Source organism: Lactuca serriola, chromosome 2 (genome assembly GCF_051521515.1).
Source record: "Lactuca serriola cultivar US96UC23 chromosome 2, Lser_US96UC23_V15, whole genome shotgun sequence".
Classification (NCBI taxonomy): domain Eukaryota; kingdom Viridiplantae; phylum Streptophyta; class Magnoliopsida; order Asterales; family Asteraceae; genus Lactuca; species Lactuca serriola.
Window position 1 is genome coordinate 154,084,507 of NC_136409.1, and position 12,825 is coordinate 154,097,331.

The window sequence follows — 12,825 nt, forward strand, 5'->3', positions numbered from 1 at the left end:
TTAGTGACAACAGTCTGTAAAGGAGTCAAATATGGTTTGACTGCTTTTCAGGAAGAGATGCACTTAATGAGTTAATGGTATGCACTTTTGATTCCTTTCTTGTGCTGCTTTACAGTTGGATGGGTTTTGGTACAACTTAAACTTACATAAAAATCACAACATTTTCAATGAATGTAGTGTGTGTGTCTGTGTATTCGTCCCCTTTCAACCAAAAATCATCCATTTTAATAAGTGATATCATCATTTTGTTCCACTGGTGAGATACCAAATGATTTAGGAACTTCAAAAAGAATACAACAAAAAGCTCTATTTCTCATTAATCATGAGATATATGAGTATTTGAAAATGGTAAACCTTTTGTAGAGGTTTTTTGTTATCATATTAGATTTTTTCATTAAATTCATTTAACTTGATAGATGATATATATATTTTTAATTTTTTTAATTATTTAAATTATATTTATCTGCAGGCAATGTTTTGTAAAGCTATTTATTTAATTTGATACTTTTAAGCCGCAAACATAGCTTAAAACATAACCATGTTTATTTTTTTCAAAATTATAAAGGATGGTATAGTTATAAAAGTAAAATATATTATATTATATTTTATGTATATAATATTTTATAATAGAGATTAAAATAATATAGTATATAATATTTGATAAAATAAATAGATTAAAGTTTTTAAGTTTAATTATGGAGTTTTAACCTCATTTAACATTGAAGTTTTAAATTATTACTATTTGACCATTAAAGTTTTAATCATGCTAATAAAGTTAATAAAGTTCTATTTTTGTCACAACAAAAGCCATTAAGACAAGCTTTAACAGGTTTGCAGGTGTAACATCCTTTGGTAGGGCCTATTTGAAACCCTCTTTAAGAAAATTAAGTTTTAAAAATCAGAATTTAATTCATAATTAAGTTTGCAGAAATAAAAAAAAGTTTCAAAACATAACATTTTAAAAGTTGAGTTTGGCGAGGTTGTTAACAATTCAAATATGGACAACATTCACTCAAGCTCACCACACACCACACAAGTTTTGGTCTTCTCAAAATCCATGCTAACTCTTCTACGTGAGATTCAATCTTCGACCTGAACACAGGGCCGGTCCAATGATTTTCAATGCCCAATGCGACATACTAAATTAATGCCCTTATATATGAAAAAATTTATATATCACAAGTGAAATAAATTTTATAGTCAAACTAAAACAAACTTATACAAACAAAAACATACAAAAATTCATCTAAAACGATGCTTTCGTGCATTTTTTGAAACAAAAAATATCTTATTTTATGATAATCAAGAGTTAGTAGAAATTGACTTTTAATACTCAAACTTTTTATTTGGTTTAATCTTTCTTGACTCATGGTACTTCAAAGATATGATTTCAGTAACTTCAATTTTAAAAAAATCTTTCCCTAGAAGCAACCGCAACCACCTCGTCAATGAAATCTTAAATGTTTGGACAACATGTCAAATTCCTTCGCAAAACCCCATAAGAATACCACCTGAAGTTAACTATCTCTAACCACAAAGAGAAGAAAAACATAAATTGGCATGCGAATTAACTTTCAGATTTTCAGAAAAAGTAAATTAACATCAAATTTTCAGAAATTTGATAGATCAGTTTGTCAAAATTAAAATAACATGTCAGCTTTTCAAATACATCACATTTTTCAGAAATATGATACATCAGATTAATTAGAAATTAAAATAACCTTAGATTTTCATAACGTCAGATTATTTTTAAAATACAATATCATATTATTCAAAAATTTAAAAACACATATCAGAATTTCCAATTAAAAAAATCACATATTAGAATTTCCAAATCAGAACTCACATATCCAATACAACCTAAAGTTAGCTATACATTTCCACAACCTAAACAGAAACATAAATTGGTATATTAATTACCATTTTTGATTTTCATAAATTAAATTAACTTTTGATTTTTAGAAATTGGATACATCAGATTTTCAGAAATTAAAATAACTTATTCAGTTTTTAACAAAAGATTGTTTAGAAATTAAAACAAACATCAGATTTTCATATACTTCAGATATTCAAAAAAATACAATATTATATGATTCAGAAATCAAAAACATATCAGAATTTTCAATCGTAAATGACATATCAAAATTTCGAAATCAAAATTCATATATCAGAAGTTCAAAATCAGAATTCACATATTATACATATAAGATAATATAAAAATCAGAATCTCATCAGAATTTCTATAATTAGATTTTCAAAATTAGAATCGACAACTTCATTGAAATTTAAGAAATATTTATCACTATCAGATTTTTACAACTTGAGTTATTCAATTTAAGCAAAAGTTATGATGATTCAATCACTAGGAAAAACTTACAGAAATCGATTAGAAGGACATGTTCATTCAATCACCCTGTTTGAAACCTCCAATTTCACAGAGCTCTTAAACTTTTAGGAGAATATAATTGGAGATTTGAAGAAACGATTTGAAAGAAGGAATTTAGGAGGAGAAATTGAGTGTGATTAAGAGAAGAAAACAGTGACTTCACTTTAGACTAGATGAAGATTTTTAATTTGAATCGTCCATCGTATTCTCCAGGACCAGGCGCCTCATCTTCTTTATCTTTAATATTAGTATGTGTTACTTAGATCGAGAAGTCAAAGTATGAAATCAATTTTTCATTGGCGCCTAATTAGGTATTGTTTAAGCGCTTCCTGCCTGCTACGCTAGTCCTGTTAATGAATCAAACAAATAGCATAATACCTATAATTGGTTTTGGAAAACTGCTGCCCCACTAAGATTTGATGCCCTGGGCCATGGCCCAGCTCGCCTTGGGCTTGGGCCGGCCCTGCCTGAACATACATCAAAATTTGTTAGACAATTATTGATTTGCATAGTGAGAATATCCTGTGTAGATTCATTTTGAGTGAGGAGACAACCCTAAATTCATTTTTGTTTTGAGAATATTTTAAAAAATGTAGAAGTTTTGTTATCAAATTCTTATCAAAATCGTTTGACATATTAGGCCCATGGTTTAGAGCAATTTGCGTATTTGGTTCCTAACTTTTTTTTTAACATGCAAGGTCCCTATTTTGTTTTTGTTATACGCTTGGTCGTTGTATTATCTAAAAAGACTATTTTTTTTTATTTATTAATTTTTTATTGAGTAAATTACACGAATGGTTCCTATGGTTTAGAGCAATTTGCGTATTTGGTTCCTAACTTATTTTTTTTAACGTGCAAGGTCCCTATTTTGTTTTTGTTATACGTTTGGTCGCTGTATTATCTAAAAAGACTATTTTTTTATTTTTTAATTTAATTAAATCAACACACCCCCATCCCACTCACTCACTTTACCTTATCTATTCCATTATTTTTTCCTATTTAAATAATAGTCTTTTTAGGTAAGATAGAGACAAAACGCATAACAAAAACAAACAGTAGGGACCAAACACGTACCAAAAACAAACAATAGGGACCTACCGAGTTAAAAAAATAAGTTAGAGACAAAGCATGCAAATTAACCCAAACCATAGGGACCATTCGTGTAATTTATTCTTCTTTCTTTCAAAATAAAAAACTCCGAAACGATTTTAGGGATTTCATAACAAAGATCTTTCCAAAACAAATTCTAATATATTTGATTTTAATATTTCCAAAACAGCTTAAGCTAAATAAGGTGGGATTTATTGACAAAAAACAAATGAAGGGTTTACAACCCAAAACCAATAAACCAATCTTAAATCAATATTCTTAAGTTATTTAATATCAAGACTTAACTTAGTACATATATAAAACAAACAAAAGTGTTAATGGTATGCAATATGCAACTATCCCCAAACCCTAGTTTCTCTCAAGAGTCCAATCTCACAAGTTTGATGGTTAAGATTTGAGTATGAAGGAGCGTCTTTCAAACATACACCATATAGTCATGAATGCGCATATTCCAAACACAACTAATGTGGACGATGTAAGAAGGAGTGTATTCCAAACAAAACATCTTCCAAGTCCACATCATAGACTAGGTATTCATGAACCATCACATGACCATCACATAATGGTTAACTCTCCCACTCCTGCCTAGTGAATCATAACACCATTCTCGTATGGATATAAAAAAGGACTCACATAGGTACCCATCCTAGTATGTATGCACATGTTAATACGTTAAATCATAAAATCATTTAACATAAAGCAACGTTTTTCCATAAAATATCATTTTAACATGAAAACATCATATAATATCATACCAACATGAACCAACAAGTTTTTTTTTTCTTTTTTTAAATATTATTATTATTATTATTATTATTATTTAAATAAAGCAACTTATCAATATTCATCTTAAACCTATTTTATTTTCAAACCAACCTTTGAAGGAAAATATCTTTTATTTTTCAAATCTGTTGTATAAAATACTCAAATTGTTTCTTTATATAGAAAACACATAGCATGTAGAAGCATATAAGAATCAACAAAATATTTCATAGCGTATTTGCAATTTCTAGTAGGGATGTTCAAAATATCCGAACACTGAAAAACCGAACCTTAAAATCTAAAAACGTACCGATTTTTAGGTTAACCAAACCAATATTTTGGAATTTTTCGGTTTGTTTAACCAAACCGTTAAAATCTTCGGTTTTTTGCTTGGTTACAGTTCATGTTTTTTTGCTATGGACGGTTAACCGAAAAACCAAAATTTTATTTTATACTTTAAAAAATATATATTTTTAATATTTAGTCGTTTGAGTTAATATCTAATTACTTATTAGAAATATCCAGTTACAATTAATAATTGTCATATTATTTATATTTTCCATTTTAAATCAATAATGATCATCATTAACATTTGACATATGTTGATATAGATTATAAATGACATTTGTATTTCAACACCATTTCACGTAAAGAACAAAATATTTGACTATATTTTATCAATTAATTAAAAAAACATTTTTGTAACAGTTGAATTTTTTCCCCATATTCCATGGATATTTGACAATTCATCATAGTATCATTATTAATAGAAACAACAACATAATTAAATAAGTTATATGGATTATTCATTGTCATTTATTTGTTATGGGGTTTGATAATCTTAATACATTTTTATTAATTACTAATGGTTAATCGGTTAACCGGATAACCGAACCGAAAAAATCGGTTAATCGAATTCCGGTTACCATGATTTTTCGGTTTAGGTTTAGGTTGAAGAAATGAACGAACCGATAGTCTCGGTAAACCTTCCGAAAGATGTTTTCGATTCGGTTAACCATCCATGAACACCCCTAATTTCTAGCATGTGAAAACTCTTGGATTGAAGTTATAGTTTGGGACATATGCTCACGGTAAACTCACATTAGTCCAATGCTAGTGATACTTCACTCTTTACACACTTCACCAAGCTTGTTCCTCAAACTCTACACCTAATATCATTGTTATAAAGTGTCAAATACTAAAATAACCTTCTAAGGATTAACTCATCATTCTAAGTTCATAACACTCCTTAAGTATCCTATTAAGACTCGTGGAAGCTTCCAATAGCAACACTTTTTAGAAATAACTGCAGAAAAGGTTGCATTAGGTCTAACAGCTCCAAGGGAGGTTGCCAACAACAACACCTTTTGCAACAGTTTGCATAAAGGTTGCCTTTGCCATTGCACACTTCAAAGTTGCGAAAATCACCTTTTTGTCTTCAAAAAATGGTTTCATCTTCATTTCTTGTTATATTTTTATACAAATAAATTATTTCGAAAAACTAATCTATTACTTACAAAAGTAAACTAAGAAAACCAATCTATTTAATTTATTACATGCCATATGAATAAATAAATTATTACAACAATTTTTATAACAAAAACAACAAACACAACAACACAACAAACACAATGGTCATTGGCTAGTTTATTGTCACACCCTCGGCCTGGTGGCGGAAACATCGAGTGGCCCGACTTTCAGAATTGTTAGCTTTCTGGAAGACGCCTTCGTGTCGAGTTTCTATTCCCTTTGATAGTCTGATAGTCGTTTGTACTATGTGGTTAGTCTTTTATCTCTGTGGGTTGACCTAGGAATACATGTAATTTTGAGAGGGTCAACATAATTTTGGTGAATTCACAGGTTTGGTAAGTGTGAAAAATACTTTGTTGATGTTCTTAAGTTAGCACTCGTTGTGATCACCACCTATGTCAGTATGTTAGCATAGTTTCTAATGATTTAGTAGTAGGATTCAGATAGTTTAGTGACTAAATCTGAATCCTAATTTGGATAAAAGATGTATATTATACTTGTTACCTTATCTTAAGGTTAGTATGTGATAATATTGTCCTAATATTCTTTTTTACTGTGTTGTAGGCACTACTTCTCAAGGCGTTCCTCAAGAATAGTGGATGTTCTATTCAAACTCGTTTTCTTGAGTTATGTGGACTATCACTACGTGTAGTTTATGATAGTTTAGTTTTAGTTTAACCTAAACTCGTTTCCCCGAGTTTGTGTGTAATATCACTACTTCCATAGGTAGGTTCCTAGTGGGAGTCTAAGACAATTAGAAGTTGGTTGACCTAAACTTGCTTCCCCGAGTTTGTGAGTACTATCACTACTTAATTAATTCTTATTAGTAGTTCATGATAGCATGTTTCAGTTGTGATAAAGTTACGATGAATTCCTATAATCGAGCTATGAATGTTGATCCCGAAAATACCATGACGCTTCATCGAATGTCACTGTGTTTAGAAAGTTATGCCTACTCGCCATCTCTTGGTACCTTGGCTCAATCCTTCATGTATCTATTGTATGTTCAACAAATAAGTCATGAATTCCCACTTATAAGAAATCCCATTCAAATTGTTGTTCAAAAGAAATCCCATATATGTATGTTATATTTTGATTCATTGTTATATTTTGGCTGTATCTGTTATCTGTATGTTATATTTTGATTCGTTGTTATATTTTGGTGTGTTCCTCCATCTCACGAAGCCTGCAACTAAAATGTCGACTCATTGTTATATTTTGGTTGTATTTGTATGTGTTTTGATTTAGTGCCCTGTATCTATATGTGTTCAGATTCCCACTGTTTTTTTTGTGTTTTGTGGTGTCAAAAGTTCATTGTTTTCTTTTGGTTGTTATTGATTAATTTATGTTTGTTGTCTGAAATTTTAGGTTCACCAATGGAAAGTAGTCGAATTGATGTTGACTTGGATGGTGAAAGTGAGGCTGTTGAGCAAAACAAAGTGCCGGTAGTTGGGGACAAAAGGATATCAAACGCTTGGCGCAACTACACAGATGTTAGAGATCCAAAGACAGGCAAGATTATAAAGGCGCAATGCAAACATTGTTCCAGAATCTTGACTGTTACTACAAAGAATGGTACATCATCTTTGGGTAAACATAATGCTGTATGTTTACAGAATCCTGATAATATTGATAAAAAACAAAAGAAAATTAGCACTTTTAGAACAAGTCAAAGTGATGCGACTACTGTTTCTAATTGGGAATTTAACCAAAATACAACCAGGCTTGCTTTAGCAAAAATGATTGTCATTGATGAGCAACCATTTTCATACGTTGAACGTGACGGGTTCAGATATTTTTGTAGTGTTGCTGTTCCACAGTTTTGTATCCCGTCACGTTTCACGGTTGCTAGAGATATTAGTAAAGTGTTTCTTTATGAGACAGAGCAATTGAGAAATACCTTGAAAAGTTTGAATTCTAGGATTGCTCTTACTACTGATGAGGGATGCATGAGCGTTTGTCGATAATGAAGATTATGCTCTCGTACACACATAAACACAAGTGGGGTGAGTGAAAAAGAACGACCATAGATAAATATGGGAGAAATTAGTGTAAAAGTCAATGTACCATAAATAATTATGCCTAGATTACTATTATACCCTTTTATGATTTATTGTTGAATTTATTTTTGCTTAATTCTGATTGGTTATTAGAAACACATAATACTTATTGAAAACATTTGAACCTAATTCTATCTATCTCTCTCTCTCTCTCTCTCTCTCTATATATATATATATATATATATATATATATATATATATATATATATATATGGTTAGGTTAATGTGAGACGGCTTAATTTTGTAAGACCGTGAGACGCATTTTTTTATTTTTTTTAGTTAATTCAAGTTCCGAAAATAATATTTAAAAAAGAATTTTTGGATTTTTCCATTTATTTTGCATTTTAAAATTATTTTTTTGAATATGTACAGTGTAATATTCTATTAGAATATTTCACGTATTTTTCAAAAAAAAAATGAAATTTATTTTTATTTTTTTTAGTTAATTCAAGTTCCGAAAATAATATTTAAAAAAAGAATTTTTAGATTTTTCCATTTATTCTGCATTTTAAAATTATTTTTTAGAATATGTAAGTGTAATATTCTATTAGAATGTTTCACGTATTTAAAAAAAAAACAGATTTTTTTTATTTTTTTTTTAGTTTATTCAAGTTCCGAAAATAATATTTAAAAAAAGAATTTTTGGATTTTTCCATTTATTTTGCATTTTAAAATTATTTTTAGATTTGGTTTTACGGTCTCACAAAATTAGAATGGTCTCAAATGAACCTAAACACGCACACACACACACACACACACATATATATATATATATATATATATATATATATATATATATATATATATATATTTCAATGAATATTTTTTCTTGTTTTATGGTGTTGACATTTCTAAGTGATTTAGCCAATGTTTTAAAAACCGGTTTTTTAGTTGAATCGGTATGGTGATCGGTTACCGGTTCAACCGGTTTAATCAATTCGATCACCGGATCAACCGGTTTCAATATTTTTCATATTTTTTTTCTATTTTCCAACACATACATACATAAATAAATCATTAATTTGATGTTTACAAGTTCAAACATTAAAAATACACATAAAAATAAGTTTTAGATGAATCGATATATATATATTAAAATAACATATAGCCATAAGTTTTAGTGTTTTACATCAATCCATATACGTAAAAATAAAGTATAATACCGAAACACAATATAGTTTTAAATAAATACAAACACATCAAAAACTTTATAACATTTATCATATGTTTTTATTTAAAGAAAACTAAATAGGTTTGGAAAAAAAAATCACGAAAGTTTATTATGTAAATGGTTTTTTTTTATGTGTTTTTATTCGGTTTAACCGGTTTATTTTGACCGGTTCAACCGGGTTTTTCTAAAAACCGGTCGATTCAATCCGGTTCAGAAATTGACATAAAACCGGTGATAGTTGAACCGCTCCCTCCTCCGGTTCCCTGTCCAACCGGTTCGACCGGCCGGTTCAAACCAGTTTTTAAAACATTGGATTTAGCTTACCGCTAAAAAACATAATAGGCTAGCGCAACTTCAAGCTCCGCCCCAATATGGCTTCTAGGAAGATATATGATTATTTAAATTAAATATAAGTGGTTGTAATCTATCTATAACCTAAAAGATAAAAATCTTTTTTGCCACATATTTTCTTATCTTTTATTTTGAAACGTGTAGTTTTTCTTGTAATTTTTATTTATTTATTTTCCATTTGTGATTGTCATTGTTGTGTTTTTCAATTTTAAAAAGAATTCCATTTAATACTATTAATATAAATTCATTAAAACTTTTTACAAATAACATTCCTTCAATAATGTACTCGCTAAATTTAAGGCACTGTATATAAAATATTAAATGACACCTAATAATACCTAATAATACTAATTATTTTTAAACTTTGCTACTGTTTTTGTTTTTATTTTTATTTTTGCCTTAAACGCATGTATTGTACACAACGTTTTATGTTGTTCTTTACTTGTCAACTAAATTCTATTATGGATTTATATATTTCATAAAATAAGTTTTATATGTAATTGAGTAGTTATTTAATTATGAATTAAGATGTTAAAAAATACGTATAGTTCAATACTCCGTATTGATTATTTATAAGAAAGTATGTTAAATTTGATAAAATAGTCTAAAAATTTACTGTTTTTGTTTTGGAATAAACCAAAACAAATTGTTGCATTTGTTTTAGTTTGAACTGTAATGCTATTTTTATTTAAGATAGAATAAACATGAAGATTTACTATCACACAAATTATAATATAAGTTAATAAATGTGTATGAAGAAATATTTATAGTAACTTAATTAATATGCATTTTTTAAATAATTTTTTATGTATCGTTTTAATTAAATATCCGCTATATTCCGTAAGTAATTCGGGCTCATGATATTTTCTTTATGTTATTAATATTAATTGGTATATTAAGCAGTTAGATTTTGACAGCACGATTCTATAGAACCAGTTTATTCAAGAGTAAATTACATGAATGGTCCCTATGATTTAGGGTAATTTGCATGTTTGGTCCATAACTTATTTTTTTAACTCAGAAGGTCCCTACTGATTGTTTTTATTATGCGATTGGTCTCTGTCTCACCTAAAAAGACTATTTTGCCATTGATTTTGTAATTTATTTCAATAAACACACCCCAACCCCACCCCTCACCTTATCTTACCTATCTCATCATTTTTTCTCTATTTAAATAGTAGTTTTTTACATAAGACAGTGACCAAGCGCAAAAAAAAAAAAAAAAAACAATAGGGACCAAACGCGTAACAAAAAAAAAATAATAAGGACCTTCCACGTTAAAAAAATAAGTTATGGACCAAATATACAAATTACCCCAAACCATATGGACCATTCGTTTAATATACTCTTTAATCAACTACTTTATTTTGAACGATGAGACATTTTTGATATCATGACAATTGTTCAATAGAAAAAATGAGGTGTATTTTTTGTTTATGGCTATAAAGGTTTCGGGAAAACTTTTATTTGGAATACATTATCTAGCCATAAGATCCGAAGGTGAAATCATTTTAAATGTTGCTTTAAGTGTTATTGTTTCATTGTTATTAATAGAAGGTAGGAGTGCACACTCTTGCTTTATAATTATTCAAAATCCTACTGATGACTCTTTTTGTTCTATAGTGCCGAAAAGTAATGATGTCGATCTTTGAAAGATATATTGAGTTATAATCTTCGTAGCAACTTAAGATTGTCATTTGGAGGAAAACAATTGCTTTTGGAGGCGATTTTAGACATCTATTGTTCCTAATGAAAGTTGACAAGACATTGTGAATGCTTCATTACATTCCTCCTATATTTGGTCAAATTGTAAAGTCTACATTTAATGCCATTTTCAAATTGGATTTTGGATATAAGAGAAGGAAATGTTGGGGGTTTAAATGATGGTGAGACAATTGTTGATATAACACATATTCTTCTCATTATTGGTTCATTTAATCATATTGGTTTATTAATTGAATTTTCTATCATTCTATTCTTCAAAATACCAATAATCTGATGTTTTTGTCTTCAAGAAAGAGCAATCATTGCACCGAAAAATGAAGCCATTTAAGAAATAAACGACCGTTTGTTATAATTATTTTTGGGATTAGAAAAAGAATACTTAAGTTCCAATAGTCTTTATCAATAAGATTTTGTCCATGATGACTTTGATAAAAGTTTATACTCGCCCGATGTTCTAAATGCTCATAAACCACTAGGTTAGCCAATTCATAAGTTAGTATTAAAGTCGGTGTTCCAGTTATGTTAGTAAGAAATATTAATTTGAAATGCGGTTTTGTAAAATTAAACGAGTCTATAAGTTATAGCATTGGGTAAACGTGTTGTAGAAGCATAGATAATTTCTGAAAGTAATATAGGAAACCTTACATTTATTCCAAGAATGTCTTTGACACACTTGAATAAATAGATTCCTTTCACATTTCAAAGACAACAGTTTCAGTTGAATACATGTTTTGCAATGACAATGAACAAGAGTCAATGACAATCGCTGTCAAAGATGGGATTATTTTCTAGACAACCAATGTTCACTCATAAGAAGTTATATGTTACATTGTTTAGAGTAAACTTAGCAATATGAACATCTAATGTTGTATTCAAAGAAATATTTGAAAATTTATGATTCATAATAATTATTTAAAATATGTCAATATTTTTTTTATTAGTATAGATTCAATTACCTATTCATTCATCATTTTGTTTGTATTTATTTCAAAAAATTATTTTAAAATACTTAATGTTTACATGTTTATATGCAACATAATCATTTAATACATGTCATTAGTCTTTTTATTAGTATATATTTAATTACTTAATTATTCCAAATTTTGTTTATATTTTTTTTCACATTTACTTTTAAAAATGTTAAATGTTTATAGTTTGATATTTAATTTTTTTAGTTAATCCGTATAACACACGAAAGTCGCATCTAGTGTTTAATGTATATGAAAGTTAGGAAATTGCTTGAGACCTACCACAAATATCGTTATCAATTTTTTTATTCATGTTTACCAATCAAATTCAAGTGTAATTAAAGATGACAATATTGTTAATTTTCTTTTGATTAGTACTGGACTATCTAATTATGATTGATCGTATACAATTTAGTGGTGATTGATATATCAAAAAATTAAGATATAACTATAATGAGTTTATTTTAATTTCAATTTATTCTAGCTCCTATAAACATTAAAAAACAATCCGTTTTTTTCTTGCATATTATATACGTGTGGTTCAACTATTTTTCTGTAGATATGGTGTGCAGACTTCAAAATTTGTATCTATTAAAAAACAATCTTACAGCTTTGTTTTATAAAATTTATAATAAGTGTATATATATTTATAAAATATTATCAAATAAAAATAATATAATAGTCATTAACGTTTGCACCAAATTTCTCGTAAACGCGTAAAAGACTCTAAATCAGTCTGCATTGACCACCCAAAAAATCTAA